Source organism: Nicotiana attenuata, chromosome 6 (genome assembly GCF_001879085.1).
Source record: "Nicotiana attenuata strain UT chromosome 6, NIATTr2, whole genome shotgun sequence".
Lineage (NCBI taxonomy): Eukaryota > Viridiplantae > Streptophyta > Magnoliopsida > Solanales > Solanaceae > Nicotiana > Nicotiana attenuata.
This window is the reverse complement of record NC_031994.1, coordinates 40,900,096-40,915,187: the sequence shown is the minus strand read 5'-3', so window position 1 is coordinate 40,915,187 and position 15,092 is coordinate 40,900,096. Positions and strand designations below refer to the sequence as shown.

The 15,092-nt window shown below is 39.9% G+C and overlaps 1 pseudogene; it reads left to right on the top strand.

Moving 5' to 3' along the window:
- The window catches only part of LOC109227794, a 39,627-nt pseudogene continuing 34,458 nt past the window's right edge, over window positions 9,924–15,092 (top strand).

The following is a 15,092-nucleotide window of genomic DNA, read 5'->3' as shown; positions in this document are numbered from 1 at the left end:
CTGCAACTGTCGCACACTATCAATAGGATATGGTGGCATAGGATCGCTTGGAAAATCCTCAGGTTGTCTAGCAGACCTAGCCTTCTTACGCTGACCCTCATCACGATTCTCGTATTGCTTCTGTTTCCGATCCTCCAAATTCTGAGCATAATCCTGGGTGCGGGAAATATCCATACTATCAAGCAGAACGGCCGTAAAACACTCATTAATCAGGTGCGGCCCAAGTCCTACCACAAACTGATGCACTCGATCACTAATCTCAGCCACATTCGAGGGGGCATACCTCGCCAAGTAATCAAACTGGAGACTATAGTCTTGCACACTCATATACCCTTGTTTAAGAGCCAAGAACCTGTCTACCCTTGCATGATGAATCTCTGCCAGCAAGTAATGATGCAAGAAAGCCCCTGAGAACTCTTCCCATACCGCTGGAGGTGCATTTGTCCATCTAGACAATTCCCAGGTTTCATACCACTGAATCGCAATGTCCCGCAATCGGTAAGAGGCCAACTCTATTGACTCAGTGTCTGATGCATGCATCACCCTCAAAGTCCTCTATATCCAATCAATAAAGCTTTGCGGGTCCTCATCCTTATTGGATCCGGTAAACACTGGAGGGTCCAGGTTGATGAAGTCTCGAACTCTCGCACTAATAACCCTGTCAACGTAACCAACACATGTACCTGCCTGGCACTGACCCTGAGCGGCTACCAATCTAGTCAACAACTGTACTGCACTCCGCATATCCATATCCGCATCCTGAGCAATAGGTGGGGGTACTGGGTTCCTCCTTATCTCTTCGGGTGCTAGCAAAATCGAAGAACTATGCGAGGGTGTCACACTTCCCCTCGGGGCCTCACTCTGGCACTCACTAGACATTGGTGCTCTACTCATGCCCTCATCTGCCACCGCTTTACCCTTCTGAGTAGCTGTAGCTTTCCTGGTCATAGGCAACGTTGTATATATAAAACAATTCAAAGGTCAAGGGCTTTATTCCCTACGACTCTGCTCTATTGCATGATCTAATATCAAGAAGGAAGGATAATCGGTTCCTAAATGCCCTGTAGTTTCCTATTTATACAACCTGGTGTACAATAAATTTATAAACAAGACTCTACTAGACACGGCTTGCAGTCAACCCTAGGACATATCCGCTCTGATACCAAGTTTGTCACGACCCAAATCGAAGGGCCACGACTGGCACCTGGTACCTACTCAATCGAGTGCCACGTACCTTATCCTTCTTTACTATAAGTCTCATCAAGGGCCATGATAGGCCACATCTATGTATATAATTAACAATATTAGAACTTAACTCACATAACTAATTCAAAAGGATTTATATAGATACATAAGGGCGACAAGGCCGTTGACATGTCATACCTAAAATTATACACAGGACACTATCTACAAAACCTCTAAGAAAACATGACCATAATATATAATTCGGGACACGGTTCTCGACATCCACATAAAACAAAATTACAAATATAGAACGTGACTCGGCAATACTCCAGGAAGAAGTGGAGCTCACCAACCAAAAGTTGATATCTGGAGGCAGCCTACAGTGGATGGTCCTCACCTCGCCTATCTACACCTACGTGGCATGAAACACAGCGCCCCAAAGAAGGGACTTCAGTACGAAGAGTGTACCGAGTATGTAAGGCAAAAAAGAAACGTAATAATAAGATACTATCTTGGCGAGGGATAAGAGTCAACTTATAACCTCTGACTTACCGCTGAGGGCCATAACACATAGAATAAAACCCATCTCGTATATATAAATAAAACTACAATATAATAGTTCTGATTACACCATTCTCGTGACATTAACTGCCCAACTGATAAGTGGTAACTGCCCACCAGCCGTAGCGCGATGGTAAATGCATGACTGACCAACCGATCGTAACTCGATGGTAAATGTGTAACTGCCCAACCGGCCGTATCTCGGTGGTAAATGATGATGCATATAACACCATTATGAAAATTAACATCTTTATTAAATACCTCAATAGGGAACTAGATACATACTTAGACATGCTTGAATATCATTTTACAGGAATGAATAACGTAGACCATCTTAGTTACTAAGAGTAGAACCATTTATGAAATAACATTACGTTTACGTATCGTTACTTGGATCATGCCAAAAAAAAAAAGAAGGATTAGCCTTAACATACCTGAGCTGGTTCTCTTTACAATCCCTCTAATACACGTCTTTGCAAAAAACACGTCACGTCCGATCCAAGTAGGGAATAATAATAATCCTTATGATATTCTTGATATCATAGCACGTTATTTCTTATCCGAATAATATTCACTCCATACTCTACATCATCAAACAATTTTATTTCGGCCTTCTTCTGCCATGTATTCCCAAAATTCCTCCAAGTTCATTACCAATAATGAAACCAAGAGAAAGATAATTATCAAAGACAACTTATGTGTTATTCCTCCAAAGACAACTTATGTGTTATTCCTCCAAAGACAACTTATGTTATTCCTCCAACGTGTAAACAAAGTCACTTAGGTGTTATGACTCATTATACACCTTGGTGCCACAAAGTTACATGGCTTTAAGAGTCATTAATTTGGAATTGGGTGGGGGAGGGCTGCCTCGTTAGGCCTTGTAGGCCTTATCAAAACTTTTATTTAATCTCCCAGTAAAAATTATAAATTACCCAATTATCCACATAATTAAGAATTATTTCAAATTACTTAAAATACTACTCATTTTAATACACTTTGTGTTTCTTACTATAATATACTTTACTATCATGATCGTGTGGTATATTGTATAGCAACTAATCCATAAATACGGGGTATTATAGCTTAGATATATTTATCACAAAATGTCAAACTTCGGCGATACTCAATGTCTTCGATTCGTTAACCCTCTGACCTTTATAACACTTACTTATCACTTGTTACAAATAGCATAAATGCTTATAACCTCAAAAATAATCTCATTCCCGAGTCTACGTCGATTAACTTACAACGAAACTTTAACGTATAAAATGCGGGATGTAACAATTCAGGAGCATGAGGAAAATGAGAACATCAAAACACTACCAAGGAGCTGGAAGCCATAATGTTATTTGATCACTGGCCAGACAAGAAAGTTTATGTTGGAGCAAATTTGTACCCCCAAGATGAAAGGTAAGTTAATTGAATTTTTACGTGCTAACGCACAATGCTTTGATTGGTTGCACTCAGATATGAAGGGTATACTACCGGAGGTGATGGCTCATAAATAAATAAGGAACCATTACACCCGCCTGTGAAGCAAAATAAAAAAAGCAAAGATCCTTAAAAAATTAAGTGAACCAAGATGAGGTAAAAAAGCTTTTGAAAATTGGTTCAATACGAGAGGTAAAATAGCCTGAATGGTTAGCTAATACCGTTGTGGTTCTAAAAAAGAACGGAAAACGGCGAGTTTGTATAGACTATACTGATTTAAACAAGGCTTATCCTAAAGAATCATTTCCTTTACCAAATATAGATCAACTAATTGATTCTACTGCAGGTCATGAACTTTTAAGCTTTTTAGACGCGTACTCAGGATATAATCAAATAAAAAAGGATCCTTTAGATGAAGAAAAAACTTCCTTTATCACATACAGGGGGACTTATTATTATAAATCAGCCATTTGGCCTGAAAAATGCTGGAGCCCCATATCAAAGATTGGTGACGAAAATATTTCAAGAGCATCTGTGAAAACCCATGGAAGTCTACATAGATGATATGTAAGTCAAGTCAGAACAGGAGGGAGATTATTTTCAACACTTGTTAGACACCTTTGAAATTCTTCGCGAGTACAATATGAAGCAAAATTCGGAAAAATGTGCTTTCGGCGTGGCTTCAGGTAACTTTTTAGGTTTTCTTCTTTCTAACAGGGGTGTTGAAGTAAATCCTGCACAGATCAACGCTATTGAAGAAATACCATATATACTCACTAGCAAGAAAGAAGTGTAGAGATTAACAGGCAGGATAGCTTCTCTCGGAAGGTTTATATCAAAATCATCAGAAAAAAGTTTTAAATTATTTTCAGTATTAAAAAAGTAGAATCACTTTGAATGGACTTATGAGTTCCAACAAGCTCTCAAGGATCTAAATTCATATCTATCGAATCCGCCTTTGTTAGCCAAACTAAAAAACGGTGAAAGATTGCTCATTTACCTTGTTGTGTTAGAAGTAGCAGTAAGTGCGGTGTTGGTATGAGAAGATTAAAGGTAAGCAATCCCTAATTTATTATGTTAGTAAATCTTTACTTGATGCAAGACACGGTATCCACATTTGGAAAAACTTTCTTTAGCAGTAATCATGGCATCTAGGAAGTTACGACCTTATTTTCAGTGTCATCCTATTTCTGTCATAACTGCTTTCCCTCTAAGGAATATACTGCATAAACAAGAATTATCAGGTACCTTAGCTAAATGGAAAATAGAACTCAGTGAGTATGATATCATATATCAGCCTAGAATTGCAATAAATCGCATGTTTTAGCAGATTTTGTAGCGGGTTTTAGCACGAATTTAGTTCCTGAAGCAGAAAGGAACTACAGGTGTTTACCGGAGCTAATCCGGGGACTTGGACCCCGTTTACTAACAGTTCCTCGAACGTTAAAGGAGCAGGTCTAGGAATTGTTCTAATTCCACCTTCAGGTGAAGTCATAAGACAAACAATAAAATGTTATCCAATCACTAATAATAAAGCAGAGTATGAGCCTGTGATTGTAGGTTTAGAAGTCGCACGAGAGCTTGATAGTGAGAAAATTGTGATCAAAAGTGACTCGCAGTTGGTGGTTAAACAAATTCAGGGGACTTACATGGCAAGAGAAGCACGAATGCAGCAATACCGGGAAAGTGCGAGAATTACTTAGATAATTCCAGCCATGGAAAGCTGTGCAGATACCCAGGAAGGAAAATGCAGAAGCAGACGCGTTGGCAAATCTCGCGTCTATCACGGATTTAACAAAAGCAGAAAATGCTATTGTGATACATTTGTTTCATTCGGCACTCGATCAAACCAAGAGTGAGGTAAATTTTAATAATTGAACTTGGGATTGGAGAAACGACTTTGTGAACTTTTTGCAGTATGGTATCTTGCCTAAAGATAAGAATAATTCCCAATTGTTACAGCTGAAAGCTGCCTGGTATTGTTTTATTCGTGGAAGTTTGTGTTGTAAAATGTGTGGTGGACCTTTAGCACGGTGCCTTGGACCATCACAAACGGAGTACGTAATGAGAGAAGTACATGAAGGGCATTATGGCAATCACGCCTGGGGAAGATCATTGATGTAAACATTAATAAGGGCAGGATATTACTGGCCAAAATTGGAAGAAGAAGCTGAGAATTTTGTAGCCAGGTGCGATAAATGTCAACGGTATGCCAATAACATGCATCGACCGGCGGAGCTGCTGCACTCAGTTATTTCGCCTTGGCCCTTCATGAAATGAGGTATGGACATCGTAGGGCCCTTGCCTCAAGCTAAAGGAAAGGTACGATTCATGTTAATTTTGACAGATTATTTCTCAAAATGGGTAGAAGCATGTGTTTTTAAACAGGTGCGAGAAAAAAGAAGTTATGGATTTTATTTGGAAAAATATCATATGCCGATTTGGAGTTTCAAAGGAGATTGTATGTGACAATGGCCCACAATTCATAGGCGTGAAAGTCGCAGAATTCTTCTAAAGTTGGCAGATTAAATAAATCACTTTCGCACCTTATCACCCTGCGGTCAATAGGCAAGTTGAACGATGAATAAAGTTATAATCAATAACTTAAAGAAGAGATTGGAAGAATCAAAAGGCAAATGGATAAAAGTGTTACCAGGAGTGCTATGGGCCTACCGAACAACAGTAAAACTAGTACAGGTGAAAGTTTTGCTTATATACGGAGCAGAAGCTTTAATTCCGATAGAGATAGGCAAACCAAGTACGAGGTACACACATGTTACTGAAGCTGCAGATGAGGAAGAGCTACGAACGAATTTGGATTTGTTAGAAGAAAGGAGGGAAGCAACTTTAATATGAATGGCAGCTCAAAAGAAAATGATTGAACGATATTATAACAGGAAAGCCAATTTGAGGTATTTTAAGATTGGGGACTTCGTCCTCAAGAAGGTGTTCTGGTCAACGAAAGAGGCAAATGCAGGAAAGTTGAGTCCAGATTGGGAAGGCCCATATAGAGTTAGAGGCGTCGCTAGAAAAGAAGCATACGAGTTGGAAACCATGGATGGCAAGGCGTTACCAGCGAACTAGAATGTCGTCCATTTGAAGAAGTATTACTTCTAAACGAGGAAAATACCCACGGTGAGGTATCACGCAAGTTAGATTTTATTTTGTTCTTTTGAATTTTATTAACCATTTTAGATGATAGGCAAAAAGCTGGCACGTACCAAATGATGATTTTAAACCCAAAAGACACGAGAAAAACTAAATTATTCCCGGTCTAGGTTACAACTTTTCTAATAGAAAAAGGGTCATGCAGTCACCATCTAAAAAATTATCTCTGAGTCATGTTTGTATTTTCCTATTACAGGGAAAGGACCTAAAGAAAGGAGTTGATCCAGTGTTCGAGATTTCATACTTCAATGCTCCAACACTGGGAGGACTATGCACATAGAAGGTTACATAAGGAAGAAAAATGTATACCAAGGGCATAGTTCAACCTAAATCAAAACCTTGAAGAAACCCTTGAAAAGTTTTCAAAGGAGTTCAAACTCTCAAAAATAATGCAAGATGTTCCCATGAGTTTCTAGGTTAAGTTCATAAATTTAGTCGCGGGAAAATAGACCCGAATTTGTAAACCTGCTATAATGAAAGCAGTTATGAATATGTTGTATGAACACTTATGAATGATGTACGAAATTTAATTGAAAGTACAAAGCATAAAACTTCTTCATATTATTTCCCTTTTCATGTCACTTCATGTTTCATATATTTGCACCAATATCAAGATGAGACGTCATTTTCATCAGTGTCGATAATATAAAAGGGCCCTCTTTTATAAAAACTCGTGTATATCGAAGGCATGGTTTATTAAAGCATTCTTAAGTGCAAGTGAAAGCTCAAATATTTAAAGGGAAAAGGCATAAAATGCAGCAAAAGCAATAAAAACATTTATATATATTAACCCTAAAGAACAAGGGTGATATTGTTTGTTATCTAACCCCAAAAAAGACAAGGGCGGGCAAAAACAAGCCTTAATAAAAAAACCTTCCAAAAAGATGTTAAAATAAGGCAACATAGGGAAGTTTCAAGTAAAAGAGAAAAGCTAAAGAGCATCATCAACGGGAGAAGAGGGATCAACTTGGGGAGAAGAGGCCTGAACATCAGGTCCGCCAGGAACAAGTCCATCTCCATCATCTTTAGAACCTTCGTCTTCAGGTGTGGAAAAGCTTTGACGTTGCTGAGTTTGATCAATCTCTTCTTTAGCTCTAAAAATCTCAGCATCAAGGTCAAAACCATCCTGACTGGCTTCAGTTAAAGTCTCAAGGCAAGTGTTTAGAAAAGCCCAGCTTACATCCAGTGATAACTTATCCTCGAGGGTCTCACAGTCTCTCACCCACTGATCAATTTCGACTCTTAACTCTTCTTTTTCTGCTTCCGAGGCTTCATAAGCAGTCTTCAAAATGGCAAGAGAACATTCCAAGAACTGAATTCTATCTGTAGAGGTACGGAGATCTTCTTGAGCTCGGATAAGTGTTGGAACCAATTCACCTGCGTAAACCTCTTTTTCATTAAGGGAGTTCTTTCAAACAACTTATCTCTTCAGTAGCCTTGGAAAGTTGCTCAGCAAAAGAGGATTCCAGTCTATCTTTATCCTTCTCGACCTGACTGGAAGAAGCTTTTTCAAACGCTTACTCAATGGAAGTCGTTCTCATTTGTCGTTCTAAAGCACTTTTCTCTTCTGCAAGAACATCCTTCTCCAATTAAAGACCTTCGGATTGTTCTTTCTAATTGTCAGCCTCCGTACGCAATTCAATTATCTGTTTGGTCATCCCGAGAGACTCTTTTCATAAGCTCTGTACCAATCAGATTGATCTACAAAAAAAGAGGCAAGAGAAGAAGGGTTACGGATGTGGAAAGGAAAGGAAGGAAAATATAAGTAAACTTATACCTTCAGAAGAAATAACAATATCATTCATTAAAGTCAATGAACAATGGCCTTCCAATTTCTGCTTCTCCACGGGTCCTAGCAATGGTATTAGCCATATATCAGCTTGACCAGACTTCCCCAACAAATTTCCACTTTCAGGAACCTCAGCTACAACTTTTCTCATCCCCTCCTGCTGTTGGAAGGCTCAGCTTCTACGTGAGAAGTAGCAACGGGGGCAACAACTGGAGTAACACCAGGTAAAGACATAGGGGGGTTAATAGTAGATGACACTGAAGGGAATCAAGAGGCAATTCTTCAGAAACAGGCTCGAAACCTTCTTCACCCTCGAAGCCATGGGCAAACAACCCTTCAACAGGACTTGATGGGGGATTAACATCAGGGATTTCCAAAGGAATATTTTTTTGGCTCATCAACAAGTCTGAAAGGAATTGAACTCGAGGGTGGATCATGAGAAGTGGGGGTTTCATCGTCGGAGATCACACATCTCCTAACATCTGGTCTTCTCACCAAAGAACCCTCTTCAACTTCCTCTTCATTATCAGACCCACGAGCTTCAACATTTTTCCTCTTAGAGGAAGAAGCACTTAAAATTCGTTCTTGAGCAAGGCTTACAGAAAGCCTCGTTGATGGAACAGATGCGGGACTGATGCCACGAATGGAAAACCCTAGTAAAAAAGGGATGATGAAAAATTTACATGTGAACAAGTAAAAGAAGAAGAAGAACTACGAGAGTGAAGGGTACCGTGCGTCTTCACTTTCCAACCAAATTTTTGAGAAAGAAATTTCCATGATCTCTTGTCCATAGGAGCAGCAGTCAACATCTTTTCTACCAAGTATGGAAGTCAGGAATTTCTTCAAAGACTTCCATAGTTGGTGAAAAGATGGGTATATGATTACATGAAGGAATTTATGGTATAAAGAAAAAGAAGAAAACTTATGTGCAAAGTTCTATTTTTCTAGAAAAGGCATGTTCTCTTCACCCATTAACCCACTAGTGGGAGCAGCAACAAAACGGGCATACTAGCCACGGTCCCTGTCATCCTTGGGGCTAACTAACACTCTTTTACTTCTAGCCACAAGGAAAAATACTCCTTCACGAAACAACTTGGGGAGTTAAGGTGAAGTAAGTGATGAAAGGTAAAAGGAAGGAGACCAAATCCGACAAATAACAAAGGCATGTTATAGCCCTCCACACTATGGGACCAATCTGGCGAAGACACACATTAAAGTAGCGACAAAATTTAATGAAAGGGTTAAAACCTAAACTGAAAGGGTAGGTATAAACAAAAGAAAATCGGCATGGTAAGAAGTGATTCTTTGGTTAGCACCAGGGATTAAAATTGGAAAATCCAATTTCCTATAACATTCTCGTCGAACTAAAGAAAGAAGGTCAGGAGTGATTAAACTTGGATAAAGATCAGCAGGGTTAAGGGAAGCATAGAAGAAACTTGATTTCTCATGGTCTCACGATCAGATACAAAGATATTTCTTGAGTAACAATCTCAGCAACTGTAGGCTCGGGCACAGGTTCATTATGGTCTTTATTTCTAGAAGAAGATCTAGGGGTCAAAGGAGCACTAGGTTTGAAAGAAAATGTCCTTACATAACCACTTTGAGAAGAGGAACCACGAGTAGATAATGAACCAAGGCTACAAAGTCTACCATCTCTCCTACTTCTAGTAGGGGCAGTAGAGGGAGCAAGTTCGTCAACGATCACAACTTTGCGAGGTTCTAGTATTGATGAAGACATGTTTAACAAAGGAATTATAGAGAAAAGGTATCGCGAAGGACTAAGATAATGGATACAAAAGGAAGAAGGTTTCAAGAAATCAAAAAGTATGAAGTATTTATAAGGAGATACAATCGACGTTAAAAATTGTTCATTATGAAGCGTCATAATGGAACCGTCACTTCATGACTGACGAAGCCGCAAAAAACCCAAAACAACGTTGAAGAAACTGCAGATCCAATCATAAGAAGCCACGTGGCATGGTATTAAATGAATATGACATGTGTCGCATCGATTCTGAGGAAAGCATAATGATACTCGAGAAACGACGGCAAAGAGTTCCCGCCAAAAAAACTTACCACTTCCCTAATATTCAGTTGAGAATATTCAGAAAGTGGGGGGACTATCTGTATTGGTGGAAAAAAAGACATGACACGTGGATAATCAGCAAGCTGATGAGGCATGATACGTGGAACGTTGACATAAGAAATTAACAAGTGCAGGGAAAGGCACAGGAGAAACACCCACGAGATTATATTGAGGAAAGAACTGGACTTGACTGCTGTAAAGAGGAAAACAGGAGCGGAATGAATAAAGGTTGCAAAGATAGAAAGATACACGAACCAGAAGTAAATAAGGAAGGGAAATCGATGCGGTTACATGGAATCCCTAGTCATAAATGTTTTCGTTATTGTTACATGTTGTAACAGGCAATCAATACAATAAATCTCATTAATGAGCCCAAATTAAATAAGGGAATTGTTACAATGGTACGCTCCTATATAAGGGCTGGCATTTCATTTGTAAAGGGGCAACGATTATTATTGAAATCCATACTATTATTCTTTGCTTTATTCTCCGAGCTTTAAGCCTTAATTTTTTAGAGTGATTATTGGTTCATATCTTATTTTCTCAGTCAATTATTTTCATTTTTAGATCCATTTCTTCTAAAATCCTTGGGAAAGTGAAGTAAATCTTGGTTATCAGTAACGCGATTTCTTCTAGATATTGATTTTGACCGAGAATTCTATTTTTGGTTAAACAGCTAATGATTCTAGTTTTAGAAAATGTAATTGGATTTAACATCTTTTAACTCTTCGTCAAAGAATGAAAATAGAGTAAAATACAATTGATTATCCTTTTCTAAATTAAATGTGCATATTTTAGTATTTGTCATCGACATTGCTTGACTGTGACAGGTTTGTAAAGCTCTCTCCCATATATCGTAGGCTGTGTTCAAATTCCCCTTCTCTATCTAAAGAAAAATAGAACTTGTTTTCTTGTACATTTAGTTCGCACTGTACAAGCTCACCCACTAGGGAGCTTCTCCTATAAATTAGGAACCCCGCATTCCCATTTTCACCATAGCTCGACTAGGTTTAGTTATTGAGAGACGGACTAAAATTAACAAAAAACTTAGGAAAAGAAAATTGGAAGGAACTTGTAACAACCGTAGCCATTTCCAAACAATTTTTCTTCTTTTAGTTGCCTTCACTTCTTCTTCATTCATGGAGTCAGTTTCAGTGGCAAGGCCAGCCGCCGGAGAAACAAATACGGAGTTTATAAGAACATCATGCAAATCAACTACATATCCAAACCTCTGTTTCAGCTCATTATCAAGCCGTTCAACTGCCACTGGAGTTTCCCCTCAACTTCTTGCCCATGAATCCCTCACCGTCAGCCTCGAAACAGCGCAGTCTACATCCGCCACGATGGTTAAGTTGGCACACGGCCAAGGCATGATGCCAAGAGAGGTGCAGTCATTGAAATGAGAAAGGCTTTGGGGGAAATGAAGCAGCTGAGGGGCAAAGATTTTGACCTCAAAATGAATGATATTCAAACTTGGTTCAGTGCTGCCTTGACTGACGAGGACACCTTGTTTACCTCAAAAATGCGAGCAACAATTAAATTTGATTTGTGGTTTTAAAGATATGTGATTTAGTTCAATACCAATTAGTAATCAAGAAATATAAAGTAGGGATGGAAAAAGACAAGTGAATCAAACCAATAACACTTGACAGTGGTGACCTCGAGATGGTGACCTCGAGATGGCTAAGAGCAATAAAGTAAGAAAAGTAAAGTAAGAACAATAGAGCTTAAGGACAATGCTGATGAACAATAAGCGAAAAGGCAGAGAGTATATTTCTTTCTCAGTAAACAGATGGTCTTACAAATGATTAGGGTCGCCTTTTTATAATTGAGGAACCCTAAATAAAGAATATTTCTATTTACAGTAGGGAATATTCTTGTTACAGCTGTCTAACCGCCTAGTACGGAATTGTACGATCTTATTCCGGAATCTGCGCCATGATCTTAGGGACATGGCAGGAGTCTAGCTCGCTCTGGTACAAATCCATAACGGTACTATTTCGAGGTCGAGCACACTTGACCTCGGTATTCCTCGAACTCCTGCCTCCGGGCATTACACTCTGTCTTCGAGCTCGAGCCCGGTCCACCTGTTTCGAACTTGACTTCTCCTGGACTCGGACCTAGGGTGGAATCTCGATCTTCTACACCAAGGGCATATAATTTTGACCGTATACAGATAGTCCCCGTGTTTCTTATAATAAGATGATAAAAAACGATTTTCACCTCGACTTCCCCGAGCTTCTCATGATGATGCCACGCCCGTGATGTAGGTGCTTGAAATGACCGGAAATGTCACGTCGGCGCTCTTCCCTAAAATATCAAATGCATATCAGTGTTGGTCAGCCACTTGCGCCGCCTTTCTATATATAGGAGGCTATTCTGTTGAACAAAGAACTGTGCTTTTTTCATCTTTATCTACTTTTGATCTCTTCCCTTCTTTGCTTCCTTCTTTAATCATCTATTTCCATGGCTTGAACCTGTGAACACAAGGTCATATGGCAGCAACTTTACCAGTTATGCCAAGATTCCCTTTTTCAAAGCTTTGATTCGAAACAACGTGAGAAGGGCGCCGAATCCTTCTCGCATCAGAAGATATGTGAACTTTACACTGCTGCTCATCTCTCTTAACTTCAACCTAGTGTAGCACTTCATTCCTTTTGCTCTCCATGGAATGAGGTGTCACCACCGTCTACTAACTTTTGCATCCCACCCCGGAACAATGTCCCAAGGATAAATATTCTTGGATCGTTGCTCGTGCATCTTGCAACCCTTTTGATTTTTCTTGTGATGAAAGGCGAAGCTACATCTTCTGGTCTTCCCTTCTGGTCTTTTTCTTTTGCTTCTCTTTTCTAACGGATTATGGCCCAAAATTTCAACGGAATGCTCAATCCCCGTTGCTGGAAATATAGTTACATTCATCGAGGGTTTTTTCCCCTAAATCTCTTCGGGCGTACAGAAATTTTCAAAGATCAAAATGGGGTCCCCGAGGAGGAGGTTCCCGAAGATGACGCTCTCAAGGAAGTGGCCATAAAAGTAGATTAGGTTCTTGGCTTTTGTATCTTGCTTCTTTGTTCTTGTGTGAATACCCTTCGTAGATATTGTAGTTATATTTTGTAACCGTCTCTCGTAAATATAAAAGGATCTCTATGTCTCATTTTTGGCTCGTGTTGAATTTCATTCCATCTTCATCTGTGAAAAAATTCGATAGCATTACTTTGGTGATTGGCCCAAACACCAGACTCAAGACATGATAAACCCTTAGGTTTTTAATCGATTAATATAATACCCCTTAAGGTTCTTGTTAATCCTCGAGCCGAGCTCAAATCGATTTGATGCAAATTCAGAGCATTGGGATTCCCGAGCCCGGGTTAGATGAGAGAACGGTCTCGAATTTGAAATAAAGTTAGCCCTTAGGCTTTTTAGTAGTCGAGCTAGCTCTTGCTCGAACTCGAAATAGGTCAATAAAAAAATGATTAATCTTCGACGCCTCGATTTTGATGCCTATCTCGTGACATCAGCGGCTGTAGTGGCCGAAAGGTTACTTTTTGTGCAGTTCCCAAAGTTATTAATTGGAGGCGGCTGACGGTCGGCCTTTTGGCTTCCAAAGTACGGTTAAATGACCTCTATAATTGGATAAACTTCATAACTTTGCAAACTTTATTCTCATATTGTTCTCAAAGTTTCAATTTCTCGGAATTCCTCATTCTCTTCTATCTCTCTATCAACACTCTCCATTTTCTTTGAATTTCCGCATCGCAATGGCTAAAACCTCTAAACTAGTTCCCCAAAAGAAAAAGATTCTTCATCTTCTCGACCGACCAAGAGCAAACCAGTAGTGCCCCCTCGTATTTAGGAGTGCATCCCTCCACCATGTGAAATAATATCCGATTTCAAAATCGAGAAACCTGTGTTGACTCCAGGCCGATGCGAGCCCATGTCTCGATATGTTTGCTTGATAACCAAGCACGAGCTTGTGCAAGTAGAGGAGGACTACAAGTGGGAGAACAAAGAAGTAGTGATTCCTTCCTCCGAGGAGGACATCACTACATATAAAGTTGGGTACTTAAGCGTATACACCTACCCATTTACTCTGGGTCCTGCAATTCCGGCTCAGGGTCCCATGTAATCTAGTTATTCATGACTTTTGCCAAAGATACCGAGTGATGCTTGGATAGATCTACCCCTCATTCTAGCGAATCGTTTACTTGATTAGGTTCTTTTCGAGCTAGGTCGAGGGGATGTCTTTTACCCTCGGCCATCTGAGCAGACTGTACAGCCCTCGACTTTATCGCGGTGGCTTGATAAAACTGCAATGTCGATCCTTGAAATCTCTCTTGTGTAGTATTGACGAGGACAAAGATCGAGGGTGGATGAGCCAGTTAGTCCGAGTCAGGACCTCCGACCTGATTCCTGCTAATTGGATGTCGTTCCCCGAGGAGTGGAACACGAAACGTAAGCATATGGCAGGTTTATACCTTGCTTTATCTTCTTTTTCTCAGCTTTACCCTTTTCCTTGGTCTAACCCCTTTCCGATGGTGCAGCCACTGCTTGGTTTCCTGGTGGGGTCCCGGACCTCGAAGGCTGGGTTTGAAAGTTGGGTCCGAAAGCTGGCTTCCACTTCCTCTTATTCGGAGCGTTGCTGGCGAGATCTGGTCAAGGGTCGATGGGAGGCCAAAAACTATGGTGGGTTCTCTTGTTTGCTTTCTTGTACTTCTTTCATTGAATACTTATTTCGATTTTGTGTAGGTTTTGGAGACGTCGTTGGTATGCAGCCGGCCCCGGCTAAGGAAGAAGAGATTCCCAAGTCTTCTAAAGAAAGAAAAAGAAAAGGAGAGTTATCTGCAAATCCCTCGAAGCCTAAGAAGAGCG